The sequence below is a fragment of the Macrobrachium nipponense genome, chromosome 26 (genome assembly GCF_015104395.2).
Source record: "Macrobrachium nipponense isolate FS-2020 chromosome 26, ASM1510439v2, whole genome shotgun sequence".
NCBI lineage: Eukaryota > Metazoa > Arthropoda > Malacostraca > Decapoda > Palaemonidae > Macrobrachium > Macrobrachium nipponense.
Genome location: NC_087215.1, coordinates 29,103,301 through 29,118,206, shown reverse-complemented (window position 1 = coordinate 29,118,206; position 14,906 = coordinate 29,103,301). Strand labels below are relative to the sequence as shown.

The following is a 14,906-nucleotide window of genomic DNA, read 5'->3' as shown; positions in this document are numbered from 1 at the left end:
TTCGCCTTTGAAATGTCTACCATGTGTGGAGCACTCTTATAAAGTCCCATTCTTTGAGCATGTCAAGGGCCATTTGTGATTTGTGCTGGATTTTCACTATACCAAAAGAGCAACCTTCAGCTAGAAATTCATCTTTGAAAGTGAGGACAAATCCAACAAGTAATGGGGTGTGTCATTTTCACATACGTACACTGTGGTGAAGGACCTTTTCACTCATATACGTGGTGAAGGCCCAGTGTGAATCACAGATGGAGCTTGATGCATTTAAAGAACAGCACTTCCTGGGAGTGGTTCCTTGCATGACAGAGTGCTGGGTAGGAATAATATCAGTTCACAAGGTGACTACTTTGAAAGGAATGGTGACTTAATTTTTGTCGAGTACATATTTTGCTTTTTATAAAGGCAGTCTTGTGAATTTTATTAAAACCACATCCTTTTGCAAAAGTCTCACCTCACAGCAAGATTTTACCTTACATATGATTCAATTATACCATGGGGAAGTTCCAAAGCAGCACATTATTTTGGTTAAAAGTAAATGGTTTATTGTCATATTTCCTGTCTGAAAAAAAAAAAAACGAGGCATTACAGTTTACCCTCCATAGCTTATGAATATTAATATACTATATACTAGTGTGACAATATCAAACTGAAAATCTTACAGCTCATTTGTAAATTATTTCCCATGAAGAAGTACTGCCTGTTATGCCTTGCAAACCACCTCCTGTGAGAGATACTCCTTGCAGTACCTTATGTGGCCCACAGGAGGACAGCACTTAAGCTTTTTTTGCAGCAACTCTTCTGTTCCTGGTGTTATGACCTACTGTTTACTATTCATCAGGTACATTCATACTCCCCCACCTAACTGTTTAACCTCTAACTTACCTTGCCACAATTTTCATCTTTCATAAGAGGAGGAAACACGTCGCAAACCCCGAGTCAATGATCTCATCAAAATAGCTATAGCTCTTTGGAGTGTCCCTTTGGCCCCAACCATTGCTTTCTGTTTGTTACTATTCCATATCCATTCAGCTTTATTTCCTCCTACCTACATGTTCAAACGAATATAAATTTTTGTACATGAACTTCCCTGACAGATATATACTTAGCTATAGTCTCCGACGTTCCCGACAGAATTTCAAATCTCGCGGCACACGCGACAGGTAGTCAGGTGGTCTACCTTACCCGCCGCTGGGTGGCGGATGTACGAACCACTCCCGTAAGCTTGTCAGATTTTTCTCTGTCGCGGGAACGATAACAACTGTTGTCGGTTTTTCCTTCTCGATAGTTTTTCGATTCTCGCTTGCCTGGAGTTAATTTGGACTTCTTTTGGTGACGTATTCCGCTTTGTTTGGCTTGGCAATAACGCTGATTGTGGACGGTTTGATTTTGAGTTTGATTTTCTTTAACGATGTCTGATCTAGAATCGGTAGTTAAAACTTCGGTTTTTGTTTAGGGTTTGCGTGAATGAAGGATGTAAGGTGAGTTGCCGAAAGCTTCGGTAGACCCCCACACGGTTTGCATGAAATGCAGGGGGAATGAATGTGCTTTTGCTACCCTTGTAATGAATGTAAGGGATTGAATGAAGAAGAATATAAGGCTCTCTCTTCTTATGTTAGGAAGTTGAACGTGATAGAGTTGCGTAAGGCTTCCTCTAGAAGTTCTAGCAGATCTAGAATGAGTGAGTTGGATGTGGATCCTAATAGTACTAACGTAGAATTAGAACCTTCTTCCCAAGTGGCAGCCCCGGCTCCCCGCACCGAAGCCGAAGATTCGCCTTCGGAGGCGGCAGCTCTGAAAGCCAAGAATCGTTCTATGGATCAGAAGATTCGTCAGTTGGAAGGTAAGGAGAGTGTTAGTGATCAGTGCAGTGTCCCCAGTGTTGTGGAGGGTGCGTCTGACCGGCTCCTTAGTGCCTCTAGGCCTAGACCTCTTCCAGACTCCCAGTTCCAGTGGAGTAGGAAAGTCGAAAGCCGCAGGAGGGCTAGGGAGAGCCCCCACCGGTCAGGCGTCCCTCGGCAGATCCTGAAGTACGCTCCCAGGCTGCCTCGGATCGCTACAAGAAGGAGCTCCTACGACGCCAATGCTTCTCCTCTTCGTCGTCTCCCTCTCCGAAGAGAGGTTGGAACTCCCCGGATGCGTCGCGCCCCGTTGAAGAGGGCTTGGAAGGCTCCCTGCAGTCCTTTGGCTTCTAGTCCCGGAGGTTTCCCGGAAGAATCGTCGGTGGAGGCGAAGAAACCCAAGAAATCCTGTGAGCGTTCTTCTTCTCGCGCTCCGCGCTCGGCGCCTGCTTCCGAGGAAGAACAAGAAGATTCTCCTACGAGAGTACTCGCGGGACTTCAAGCTCAGATCACGGCGCTAGCAGCTCTCTAGCAGTTAGATCACGTAGAAGAAGGACGTTTCTCTTCCGATCAAGAGATCTAGGCGCCGCTCTTCAGAGGATCGTTCTCCTTCATATGGGGAGGTTTCGTATGAAGGTGGGGGCTCGCGTGAGCGCCCTCGCTCGCCTGGCTCTCTTTCGATTTCAAGACGCCAAACATCGGTAGGACGCTCTATGGAGAAAGAAGTTTTTTCTCCAGATTGGATTCCCGCTTCCGGTAAGCGCACTGCACCTGCTCATCACGCGATTTCTTCAACTCCCTCGCGTGAAACTTCTCCTCAGCAGCCTCAAGATTCTAGAAGGCGCCTTATACAATAGGCGTTCTTCTTCCAGATGTCACTCTCCTCGAGTGTCGATCGTGGACTTTCTCTCCTGACAGGCATCTAGAGTCTGGTAGGAGTCGTGTGCATGATAGACGGCCTACTGTTAGCCGCTCCCCGCGCAAGGTAGGCGCCAAGAGCCTACTGCACATAGATCTCCTAGTAGGCGCTCGTCTCTTTTAAGGCGTCATACTCCTGATATTCTCCTAGGGGCAGACAACAAGAGTCTTTCAAGCGCCCTTCTCCGTGTAGGCGCTCTCCCGCTTCGAGGCGCACTTCTCCTGACCGTTTGTCTCTTGGTAGGCACCAGGAATCCCGGAAGCGCCCTTCTCCAAGTAGGCGCTCGTTAGTTTTGAAGCGCCCTTCTCCTGAATGTTACCCTCTTGTTAGACGTCAAGAGTCTCGCAAGCAGCCTTCTCCTAGTAGGCGCATTTCGCCTTCCAGTCGGACTTCCGTTGATCGTACGCAACTGGACAGGTATGGAGAGCCGCGCAAGCGCTCTGCTCTCGATAGGCGCTCTTCTCCTGGCAGCCGCTCGCCTCAGGATAGGCGCATAGAGTATGTAGGCGCTCGCCTCCTCGTAAGCGCCCTGTGGTGTTTCCGAGGATTCTCGGAGTAGGAGCCCTACCTCTCCTTCGGCTGAGATTCCGTATACCTCGAAGAGGGAGTCTCATCGTAGACTTCCCAGATCTTCTCATCGTTCTCCAGTGGATGTGAACTCTTCTAAGAGAGGGCGTTCTCCAACCTCTCGCTCAACTCCTGCTAGGATCCCTTCGTCACATAAGGATCTTCCGCGCTCGCCTCGAGAAGACGTCCCTAGAAGGTTCGGATGAGGAACCGAACACTTCTGCTGCTGTCTCTTCTTACAAGAAGCTTACAGAGCTACTTTTACAAGTTTTTGGGATTCCCTTACGCCTACGGCTCCTCCTTCTCCTCACTCACTTTTTTTCAACGGCGAAGACAGCGAAGAGTTCTTCTTGTGTGAGATGAAGCCAACTCTTTCTATGAAGAAGGCACTGAGGAGTTTTTGGTTCCTGGATGGCTTCCAAAGAAGAAGCGGGGAAAACGATGTTCGCTTTTCCTCCTTCGAAGTTATCAGGACGCGCTGGTTTCTGGTACGAAACAGGAGAGCCCTTAGGATTGGGTCTACCGTTCTTCGGCTGATTCGGATTTTTCGGCACTGGTAGATTCGACAAGGAGAACTGCCCTTAACTCTGCTAAGACGACTTGGGCAATGAATGAATTGGATCATTTGCTCAAAGGTATGTTTAGAGTGCTAGAAGTATTTAACTCCTTGATTGGTCGTTGGGAGTCCTAGCCAAGAAAATTGAAGTGCCAGAGTCAATTTCGCCAGAAGATCTTATGTGTGTTTTGTCTTGTATGGACAAGTCGGTAAGAGACGGAGCGAGTGAAATCGCCTCCCTTTATGGGGCCGGGATCGTGAAGAAGAGGTCGGTTTATTGTTCCTTCTTAACGAAGTCGGTCTCCCATGCTCGAGGTCTTCTTTGCTGTTTGCTCCTCTGTCTACTCAGTTGTTCCCGAAACATCGAGTGCAGGACATTTCGAGGTCACTTTCGGCCAAAGCCACCCAGGACCTTTTGGCACAGTCGGCAAGAAACCTCGCCCTTCCTTCCCTACCAAGGCTAAGAAGGACAAGGCAAGTGTTCGAGAACCCTTTCGAGGGGCATCTTCATCAAGAAACTCTAAAGACGTTTAGGTCGTAGACCTTCAAGAAGGGGTAAGACTTTCGCCAAGTCTGTTAAGGCCCCCAAATAACTTTGGCAAGTCCTTCAATCAACGGTGGGCGCCAGACTCTTAGAGTTTGCAGAAGTCTGGGCCCAAAAAGGGGCGGATCCTTGGACCCTTTCTATTTTGAGGAGAGGTTACCTCATCCCTTTCGTCGAAAGACCTCCCTTGACGGCCATCCCAAGGGAAAATGACGGCCAGGGTACAGAGACCCCATCATGAATCAAGCTCTCCATCTAGCAGTAGATCAGATGCGGGAGAAGGGGGCTATCGAACTAGTGACAGACCATCATTCATCGGGCTTCTACAACCGCCTTTTCCTAGTTCCGAAGTCCTCAGGGGATGGAGACCGGTGTTGGATGTAAGCGCCCTGAACTTCTTCGTAGAAAAGAAGTTCACGATGGAAACGCCTTCATCAGTGCTGGCAGCACTTCGTCCAGGGGACTGGATGGTTTCCTTGGATTTACAGGACGCTTAACTTCCACGTACCGTCCATCCTTCCTCGAGGAAGTTTTCTCAGATTCATGATGGGGGGGAAAAATTTTTCAGTTTCAGGCTCTGTGTTTCGGCCTCTCGACGGCCCCTCAAGTGTTTCACGGGGATTTTGAGGAATGTGGCTCAATGGCTTCATTTGAAAGGGTGAGGATATCCATGTACCTACGACGATTGGCTAATAAGGGCCAATTCAGAAGATCGTTGTTTGAAGGAGGACTTACAAGTAAACAAGTAACTTTAGAATTGACGAAGGCTTTGGGACTTCTCGTCAATTTCAAGAAGTCATCACTAATTCCCGAGCAAGAGTGTGTGTATCTCGGGATACAGATGAACTCCCTCTGAGTTTCGGGTCTTTTCCCTCGCAGGAAACAAAGGATAGCCCGAGGATTCGAGAGAGTAACAACCTTCTTAGGGAAAGAAGTATGCACAGTGAGGGAGTGGATGAGTCTGCTGGGGACGCTCTCCTCTCTGGAGCAATTCGTTTCCCTAGGAAGGTTGCACCTGAGACCACTCCAATTCTTTCTTCATCGGATTGGAGTCGTCGTTCTCAGGATTTGACGTTTCTCCCTGTCGTTATCCCAGGACATCAAGAAACATCTCTTATGGTGGACAGATCCCAACCTCTTTGCGAAGGGACTGTCCTCTTCAATCACAGACCCCCAACCTGGTGTTGTTCTCCGACGCGTCGGACATGGGGTGGGGTTGCAACTCTGGGAACCAGCGAAGTGTCAGGTACCTGGGTGGGGGACCAGGTAGCCTGGCACATCAACAAGAACGAAAAAGGAGTTTGATGGCTGTGTGGTTGGCTCTGAAGGCTTTCGAGCCCAAAGTCAGAAGATCGGTAGTGCAGGTCAACGCGGACAACACTACAGCTCGGCATACATCAGGAAACAGGGGGGGGACGCATTCCTTCTCCCTGTACGAGACAGCAAGAGACCTTCTTCTGTGGGCAGAAGAAGAGGAATCAAGCTTCTCACCAGGTTCGTGCAGGGAGAAAAGAATGTAAGAGCAGATCTCCTCAGCAGGAAAGATCAGGTCCTTCCACAGAGTGGACCCGCCCTTCATCTGGATGTATGCCAGAGCCGTGGTGAAGTTATGGGGCAGGCCACACTAGACCTCTTTTGCCACGTCAAAGAACAAGAGGCTGGATCCTTACTGCTCTCCGATATCAGATCCAGAGGCAGTAGCAATAGATGCTCTTCTTCTAGACTGGAACGGACTCGACGTCTACGCGTTTCCCCCCTTCAAGATCCTGGGCTAACCATCAAGAAGTTCGTAGAGTCCGATTCAACGAGAATGACCTTAATCGCTCCCTTTTGGCCGCCCAAGAATGGTTTCACAGAGGTACTGGAATGGTTGGTGGACCTTCCAAGATCGCTCCCGCTAAGGAGCGATCTACTCAGACAACCCCACTTCGACAGGTACCACAAAATCTCCTCGCTCTCAGTCTGACTGGTTTCAGACTGTCCAAAGTTTGGTCAGAGCGAAAGGCTTTTCAGCAACAGCTGCTAAAGCAATCGCAAGAGCGAGGAGACCTTCCACCTTGCGTGTATACCAGTCAAAGTGGGATGTCTTCAGACGTTGGTGCAAGAGGAAGAACATTTCCTCTTCCTACCTCTCGTGACCCAAATTGCGGATTTCCTTATTTTCCTCAAAGAAGAATGTCATCTGGTTGTGTCAACTATTAAGGGATACCGCAGTATGTTGGCGGCGGTATTTCGGCATAGAGGCTTAAATATATCCGATGATAAGGACCTGCATGATCTTATTAGATCATTTGAAACCATTAAGCGTCTCATGTAGTACCGACTGGAATCTAGACGTAGTCCTACAATTCCTTGGATCGTCTAGATTCGAACCTCCTGGCTTAGCCTCTTTCAAGGATTTGACGAAGAAGGCTATCTTCCTTTTGGCCCTAGCTACAGCTAAGAGAGTGAGTGAGCTCCAAGCTATTGAGGGCAATGTAGGGTTTAAGGAAGATTCTATGGTGTGTTCATTTCTTCCAAGTTTCCTGGCAAAGAATGAAAAACCATCACGCCCTTGGCCCAGGAGCTTTGAAGTTCGTAGTTTATCTTTTCTAGTAGGGGAAGAGCCGAAAGAACTCTTTGCCCTATGAGATATGAAGTATTTCCTTTAAGAGGAAGGAACAACTTAAGGCTAATCAAGATGTGCTTTGGTGCTCCGTAAAGGACCCCACTCGGCCATGTCGAAGAATGCTCTTTCCTTTTTTCTGAGAAGCCTTATTACAGAGGCACAGTTGCCTGTAAGGAAGATCATTTTAGACTACTGAAAGTGAAAGCTCGAGGTGAGCCATCGCAACTTCGCTGCATTCAGAAAAAAAAATATGTCTGTGCGGAACTTGATGGAGGCGACTTTTTGGAGATGCCAATCGGTTTTCGCAAACCACTACCTACGTGATGTAAAAATCACATATGATAAATGCGTCGCCTTGGGTCCTTTCGTATCGGCGGATTCGGTGCTGGGGGTCAGGGAGCTGAAACTTATCCTGTGTATTTTTTATATATTACCCTATATTTTATATTGTTGTTTTTGGTTGTCTGAAAGAGGTTGCAGGAGGCACCTCTTTTTGGGCGTAATATTAACCCTTTGTATTTTGGTTAGGTGGTCTGGTGGGTTTTGGCTCCTTGCAGAGGTAGTGTAAGGATCTGTTAGGTAAGCGGTACAAGGTCCCTCTAACAGCATCCGACTTGGATTCTACACAATAGGGATCACATATCCCAGTGGTAGATCCGAGAGTCTTTCAGCATCAGGTCACGTCCTAGCTGTAGCTCTCCAGGCAATGCAGACTCAGAGATAGTATCTATGAAGTCTTCATCCTGAAAAGGTGAGAACCAAGGTTTTTATATCCTACAACATTAGTTGTTTCCCGTCTTACCTGTATTATTGAGCTGTCTCTTACCCTCCACCAAGGGTGCCAATCAGCTAAGTATATATCTGTCAGGGAAGTTCATGTACAAAAATGATATTGTTAACTACAATAAAGTTTTGTACATACTTACCTGGCAGATATATACGATTAATGGCCCACCCAGCCTCCCCTCAGGAGACAGGTGGAAGAGAAAAATCTGACAAGCTTACGGGAGTGGTTCGTACATCCGCCACCCAGCGGCGGGTAAGGTAGACCACCTGACCTACCTGTCGCGTGTGCCGCGAGATTTGAAATTCTGTCGGGAACGTCGGAGACTATAGCTAAGTATATATCTGCCAGGTAAGTATGTACAAAACTTTATTGTAGTTTAACAATATCATTTCTCTTGATTCAATTTTCTTCCTTGATTCAGGAACAGGTCCCTTTTGCAAACAGTTGTAGGAAAATCAAGAAATATGAATCATTATTATGATTTAATACTTTTTATATGTATATTGCTTGTATATAGTACTGATGGTTTTGGTTGTTAATACATTCTTATTTGAAAGTAAAGCATTTGTAAATCTTAAGCTTTATGGGGGCAATTTTGTCGCAGAGAGAAAAGCTTTCTGTTACTGAAATTTCAGATGAGAAGGAATATCTGGGGGTTTCTCCCTTGTTGAATGTAAGCTGAAAGTACCCTACAGTCAGATATCTAGTCATACTATTATCTGTAAATGTTTAAATTATTTTAATTTCAGATTTTACTTTGCTGTTATTTTGAGTACTAAAAAGGGATTTTGACGTAGGAAAAATCTATTTCTGGGCGAGGAAGCCGTGTCGCCCAGTGAAATGTCTCCTTTAGCACTATTTCTAGTAAAATATTGCTATAAATACCAGAGAACCTGCTAAATTGGACATGTCAGAAACCTTTGACTCGCTCCACCTATATACAAAAGGTGTCGGTATAAAACTATCTGTTACATTTGAGTTGCATCAAACTTGTAATTTGCACAAGACAAGTGCACCATAGTTCCTGTATCCAGCAGGAGAAAAAATACTGTGTAGCCTTTTAAGAACAGAGTGAAATGTAGTTTTCTGTAGCAAAAGAAATTGTAAACAGTAAGTAAATTTACAAACTTTTATTTTTACAAAGTTATGTACATTACTTAAAGCATTTTATTGTTACAATAAAATTATAAATTTCTAAATTTACTGTTGTTTATTTTTAATATATTGTTATTAAAATATGCAGGATGTAACTTCTTTCAAGTAGGTAAGTACTGTATATTCAGGCATTGTAGCTTTTGTATTTTTGCATACCAGTAATAATGTCTTAGTGTCAAGCAACCTAAGAGAGCTCAGAGCTCAGTGTTCTTAAACACACCACTTCAAATACAATTAATGACATGCCCAGAAAATGGGTTCAAGAATAGTACTAAAAATGTTAAATTTCATCAAAGCATCTGACGCTGAGACCAATATTCATTTGTCAAGGATGAATTGTTGTTTTAAAAATGGTATTATCACAGTGCTTGAGTAGTATTATGTAATTTTAGACTTCAGATCATGGGATTGTAACGCCATTTATTATGCCTTTAATTTCTTATTTGGAGGTTCAGGAGAAATATTGAAATCCTTAATCAAAATGTTGAGCTGCAAAAGGAAACTCACTCGCACCATGTGCTTGTTTGGAGACACAGAACGAACAAATACCACTTCGTCAATACACTTTGCAAGTCCTCCAAATTCACTATTCATGTGTCTGACCCCGATTTTCTGCATTGTCAGTTAAATCAATATTCAAAACATTGACATTGTCTCTTTTGATATACCTTAGCTGTTCTGCAACCATCCCAATTGCTGTATCTTTATTGGTATCTTGTGAAAACATGTAAACATGAATTAAAGGCAGAGGGGCATTTTCAGGTACATTATCACCTTTTGAGAAGAGGCCAATGAATGATGGCAAGAACTCTATCGCCATTGCTGGAAGATTCATTGTGATGTGTATTGTTCCACAAAAGTAAGAGTTGTTCCACGTTTCAAAAATACTTTTCTTTAAAATAGTCTTGATGAATTCATGACCATCAAGGTTGTAGCACTTCACCTGATCCTTAACTTTATTACTTGAACAGTTACGAACTAAAGATTCGTAGGAATGTGGATTTAAATCATTAGCTAAAACTTTGCATTGTTTCCTTCCTGCAGGAATAGCAATGGCCCTACAACCAGCCATGAGTCATACAAAATATCACCCTGTTTAATTTTTTTCACTATTCTCATGTTCTGTAGCCAGTCTGGGATTCCAGTAGACTTTATTAGCAAAGTCAAAGAGAAAGAGCAACCATTCTCTCTAACTGTTACAGCTGTTGTTCCAGTTCCAGCAAGGACCTCCATTGCAAAATTTCTGTAAGTTGAATCATAATGTTTTGTTTTATTCACAACAAGGGTTTATGGTTTGGTGTCTTTTCCAAGAGTACCTCTCCAATCAGTCTCTTGTATGGTAGTACATGCTCTCGAAGGTTAAGATGAATGATGTGTCCAATCATAGAGTATGCTTGAACACCTTCCTGATTTTCAGGCAAAACAGATTTAATTATGTCATCTGCCTCCAGTTCTCATAACATAAAGTGATTTCTTTTGAAAGAAAATCTGCATCTCCCTGAGAAGAAATTCGATCAAACTCTTCTTTAATGTCAACCACACTTTTCACTAATAGAGGATTTAGCAAGACTACCTTTTTATCTTGATTTTCTGCATCTGTTTGAACTGGTTTTAATTTTTCTATCTTTAACATGAACTTCTTGAAGAATTTAAGAGCATCATGGACATTTTCATTTGAACTCTAACAAGAGGAACACTGAATTGTCTTAACAAAGGCCTCACGATCTAAATAAAGTAGTCATTCTCGAACACTAGTTGGAGGCAGGAGCAGACTTACATCCATTTTGTGATAAGTGAACGGTCTCTATTGGAGTATTTTAAATGATACTTGCTAATGATATCTGTATTTTTTCTGTTTGTCAAAGCTGTATGTATATGCTTAAGGGATTCACACAAAGGATCTTTCAGACGTTTATGTGAAGAACACGATGGAAAAAATATTCTAAGTTGCCAAAACAGAGTCCTGGAATTGATTTGAGGTCTTAACTTGTGGAGCACTTTCTGGGTATACCTGTAAAACAGATGATGACTTGCATTATTTCTGCAAATGAGTAGCATATCATGACTATAATTCACCAGCTTAACAATGCTAAGAAATGTTTTAACCCAAAACATCTCGTTCGTGCATGTGTTGTAAACAAAGTACTGAAAATTCTTCAGTTCCATACAGCATATATAAAAAATTAAAGATACTGTACCTTTCAAAGTTACGAGCTATGGATCATTCATAAAAATAAATGACAAATGCTCATTATTTCTCATGTGAGCTTAGTATTGTATGCTCAAGATTTACATAATCAGAAATTTAGGCCCAACTTTATTTTTTCATCCAACACTGCTATATCGTCAACTGAAATATTTTGCATTCTATTTTCTTCACTAAAGTTTTGAAATACTCATGAGTTATACACAATTGTAAACAAACAACAAATAGGCATGGACACATACCTTAGCATTTTCACATGGTGGGACGTCTTCATGAATTGTAGAAGCTTGTACTTCAAACCTTACTTGCTCTCTCTACCTAAAAATGAAATCTTTCATTAATTTTAACAACACATTATTTCACTTATATAACTTACCCGGTGGTTACATATAGCTGTCGTCTCCTGACGTCACGGCAGAATTTGAAATTCGCGGTAGCGCTAATGGTTTGACAGGTGATCCCTCTACTCCCTCCCTCTACCGGTACCGGGAACCATTCCAACAATAAATCAGAAGTTTCCTGCCGTCGGAACCGGTAACACGGTTCCTCTGCTGGTTGGAATTTGGATTTGATCATCTTGGTTTTCTCCTTTTGGTGATGTACCTTGAGTTTACTGATCTTTTTGCTAGAGCAATAGTTTATTTTGGTTTGGATATTGTTGTTCTTTTTAGGAATTATTTTGAATTCTTCACGATGTCTGACACAAGGCTCTGTTCAGTATAGGGTGTGTAGTAGTGGGTGTAAGACTAGACTTCTTAAAGCTTCACTTGATTCCTCATTCTACTTGTGTTAGTTGTAGGGGACGTGAATGTTCTTTTGAGAATACGTGTGAAGAATGTAAGTCTCTAACATCTCAGGAGTGGAAGGCACTGGGAAAGTATATGAGAAAGTTAGAAAAAGATAGAATCAGAAAGGCTTCACAGAGATCTTCTTCTAAGTCAGTGAGTAGCCAGGATATTCCTCTGAATCTGTTAATCCTGTTCCTATTAACGCCGTAGTGGTTGCTCCTGCCCTCGAATCTGTATCTCCCGATCCCGATCCCCGATCCCGTGTCAGTATTACGAGCCGATTTATTTGGGACTCGAAAATTTGCTCTTTCCTCACCACTATGCAGAAAATGGGTGAGACAGTGCCAAGAAGTGGTAGTTAAGTGTGATAAATTACTTAAGCAGCGCTTCATCCTGGAGATTGGATGGTTTCCATAGACCTTCGGGACGCTTATTTTCATATTCCGATTCATTCGGAATCGAGAAGAAATTCCTGAGATTCGTGTTCCAGGGCCGCATATATCAGTTCAGGGCCCTCTGCTTCGGCCTGTCGACAGCTCCACAATGTTCACCAGAGTTCTGTCGTCAGTAGCAAAGTGGCTTCATCTAGACAGGATACGAATATCCATGTATCTAGACGATTGGCTTTTCAGGGCAAGGTCCAGACAGAAGTGTGTGGAGGACCTACAAAAGACTTTAAGGCTGACGGAAAGCCTAGGTTTATTAGTAAACAAGGAAAAGTCATGTCTCCACCTTCTCAGGAGATAGTTTATTTAGGAGTGAGACTGAATTCAGTTCTTTTTCAGGCTTTTCCGTCTCTCCAAAGGATCGACTCTTGCCTGAACAAAATAGACGAATTTCTCGTCAGACAAACTTGCTCGGCGAATCAGTGGATGAGCCTTTTAGGACCTTGGCTTCAATAGAGCAATTTGTAAGTCTGGGCAGCTCAACATGAGACCATTCATTTTACTTGAAGCAGAAGTGGCAAAGGAAGAAGTTCCCAGACTCCTTCGTGTTCCCCATCTCGGAAGGAATCAAACAGGACCTCCTTTGGTGGAAATCAGAAGGAAGGCTAGAGGAAGGCTTGTCTCTAAGCCAGTTGAGCCCCAACCTTACGCTTTTGTCAGACGCATCGGACAAAGGGTGGGGAGCTACTCTGGGGAGAAAGGAAGTGTCGGGACTTTGGCAGATTCATCAGAGAAGTGGCACATAAATCTAAAAGAGTTGAAGGCGATTCATTTGCTCTAATGCACTTCAAGACAGAGGTAAGAGGGAAGGTAGTGCTGGTTCAAGCAGACAACACCACGGCTCTCTCTTACATCAAAAAACAGGCGGGGACACACTCGTTCTCTCTGTGCGAGGCGGCGAGAGACCTACTCATTTGGGCGAAAGAGAACAAGATTGTCTTGAGAACAAGATTTTATTCAAGGCTCGAAGAATGTAAAAAGGCTGACATCTCAGGCAGGAGAGGACAAGTCCTCTCCACAGAGTTGGGACGTTACATCCTCAAAATATGCAAGAAGCTTTGGCGGGGGATTTGGGGATTTGTCCTCAGTTGGATCTCTTCGCCACAAACAAGACAGCTCGTCTACCACTGTATTGCTCCCCAGTTCCAGACGAGGAGGCGTTTACAGTGGATGCATGCTTCTGGACTGGTCAAATCTGGATCTGTATGCCTTTCCACCTTTCAAAAAAATGCTAAGATTAGTTCTGGCAAAGTTCAGAGGTCATCAGAACGTCGGATGACTCTGATAGCCCCCTTTTGGCCGGCCAGAGAATGGTTTCCGGATCTACTACTGCTGTTGACGGACTTTCCGAGAGAGTTACCGTTAAGGAAGGATCTACTCAGACAGCCCCACTTTCTGAGGTTCCATCACAACTTGTCCGCTCTTCGACTAGTCGCCTTCAGACTGTCGAGCATCTCCTCAGAAAGAGAGGATTTTCAAAGAGAGCTTCAAGGGCTATTGCTAGACCCAGAAGAGAATCCTCTGATCGAGTGTACCAAGCTAAGTGGGTCCAATTCAGAGCTTGGTGCAAAGAAGAAGGAATTTTGTCTTCTAAGACCTCTATAGCTCAGTTAGCTAACTTCCTTCTTTTTCTTCGTGAAAATAAGAAGCTTTCTACCCAGACGATTAGGGGTTATAGAGCTATGTTGTCTTCTGTGTTCAGACATCAAGGATTAGACATTTCTAATAATCAAGACCTCTCAGACCTGATTCGTTCCTTTGATACGACCAAGACAAAGGAGTCAAGAACAGTAGCTTGGAACCTGGATGTAGTTCTTAAATGGCTGATGTCAGATAGATTCGAACCGATCTCTTCTAGTTCTTTTAGAGATCTGACCAGGAAGACACTTTTTCTTTGTGCTTTAGCATCAGCTAGAAGAATCAGTGAGCTGCATGCTATTGATAAGAGAGTTGGATTCGCTAAGGGCAATGCCATTTGCTCATCAATGCTGGGGTTTTTAGCTAAGAATGAAAATCCCTCACGTCCTTGGCCTCGTTCTTTCTCTAAAGAACATTTCGGAGTAGTGGGGCCTAATGAGCCTGAATGTCTTCTCTGTCCAGTGAGAGCACTTAGACATTATGTGCAAAGGACCAAAGGTATAAAGAGGTAAGAGTGATAACCTGTGGTGTTCAGTGAAAGATCCTTCTCGTCCTCTTTCTAAAAATGCGCTCTCCTTCTTTTTAAGGAATTTGATTTCTGAGGCACACGGACAATGTCAGGACTCAGATATCAAAGTGTGTAAGTCAAAGCTCATGAAATTAGAGCAGTGTCTACGTCTATGCCGTTTAGACGTAATCTGTCTTTTGAAAGACATTATTAAATCTACATATTGGAGAAGCAATTCTGTCTTCGCATCTCATTATCTGACAGATTTGCAAACCACATATGAAAACTGCAGTACATTGGGGCCATTCATTGTGGACTGACAAGGTATGAGGGAGAGAAGGATGTA

General features: G+C 43.8%; 1 protein-coding gene and 1 pseudogene across 2 annotated transcripts in view; one reads left to right on the top strand and one right to left on the bottom strand.

Annotated features, from left to right (window-relative positions):
- Positions 1–9,755, top strand: part of LOC135200112 (centrosomal protein of 19 kDa-like) — a 47,035-nt gene extending 37,280 nt beyond the window's left edge. The window contains exon 5 of one of the 2 annotated variants that reach the window (XM_064228442.1): positions 9,737–9,755. The gene's annotated coding sequence lies outside the window, so the exon portion shown is untranslated. Of the gene's footprint in view, positions 1–8,568; positions 8,587–9,736 lie in introns of those variants that run through there. The other variant, XM_064228443.1, reaches the window with a different exon arrangement.
- LOC135200109 (tRNA (guanine(37)-N1)-methyltransferase-like) lies at positions 9,094–11,436 on the bottom strand (annotated as a pseudogene).
- Positions 11,437–14,906: the final 3,470 nt, after the last annotated feature.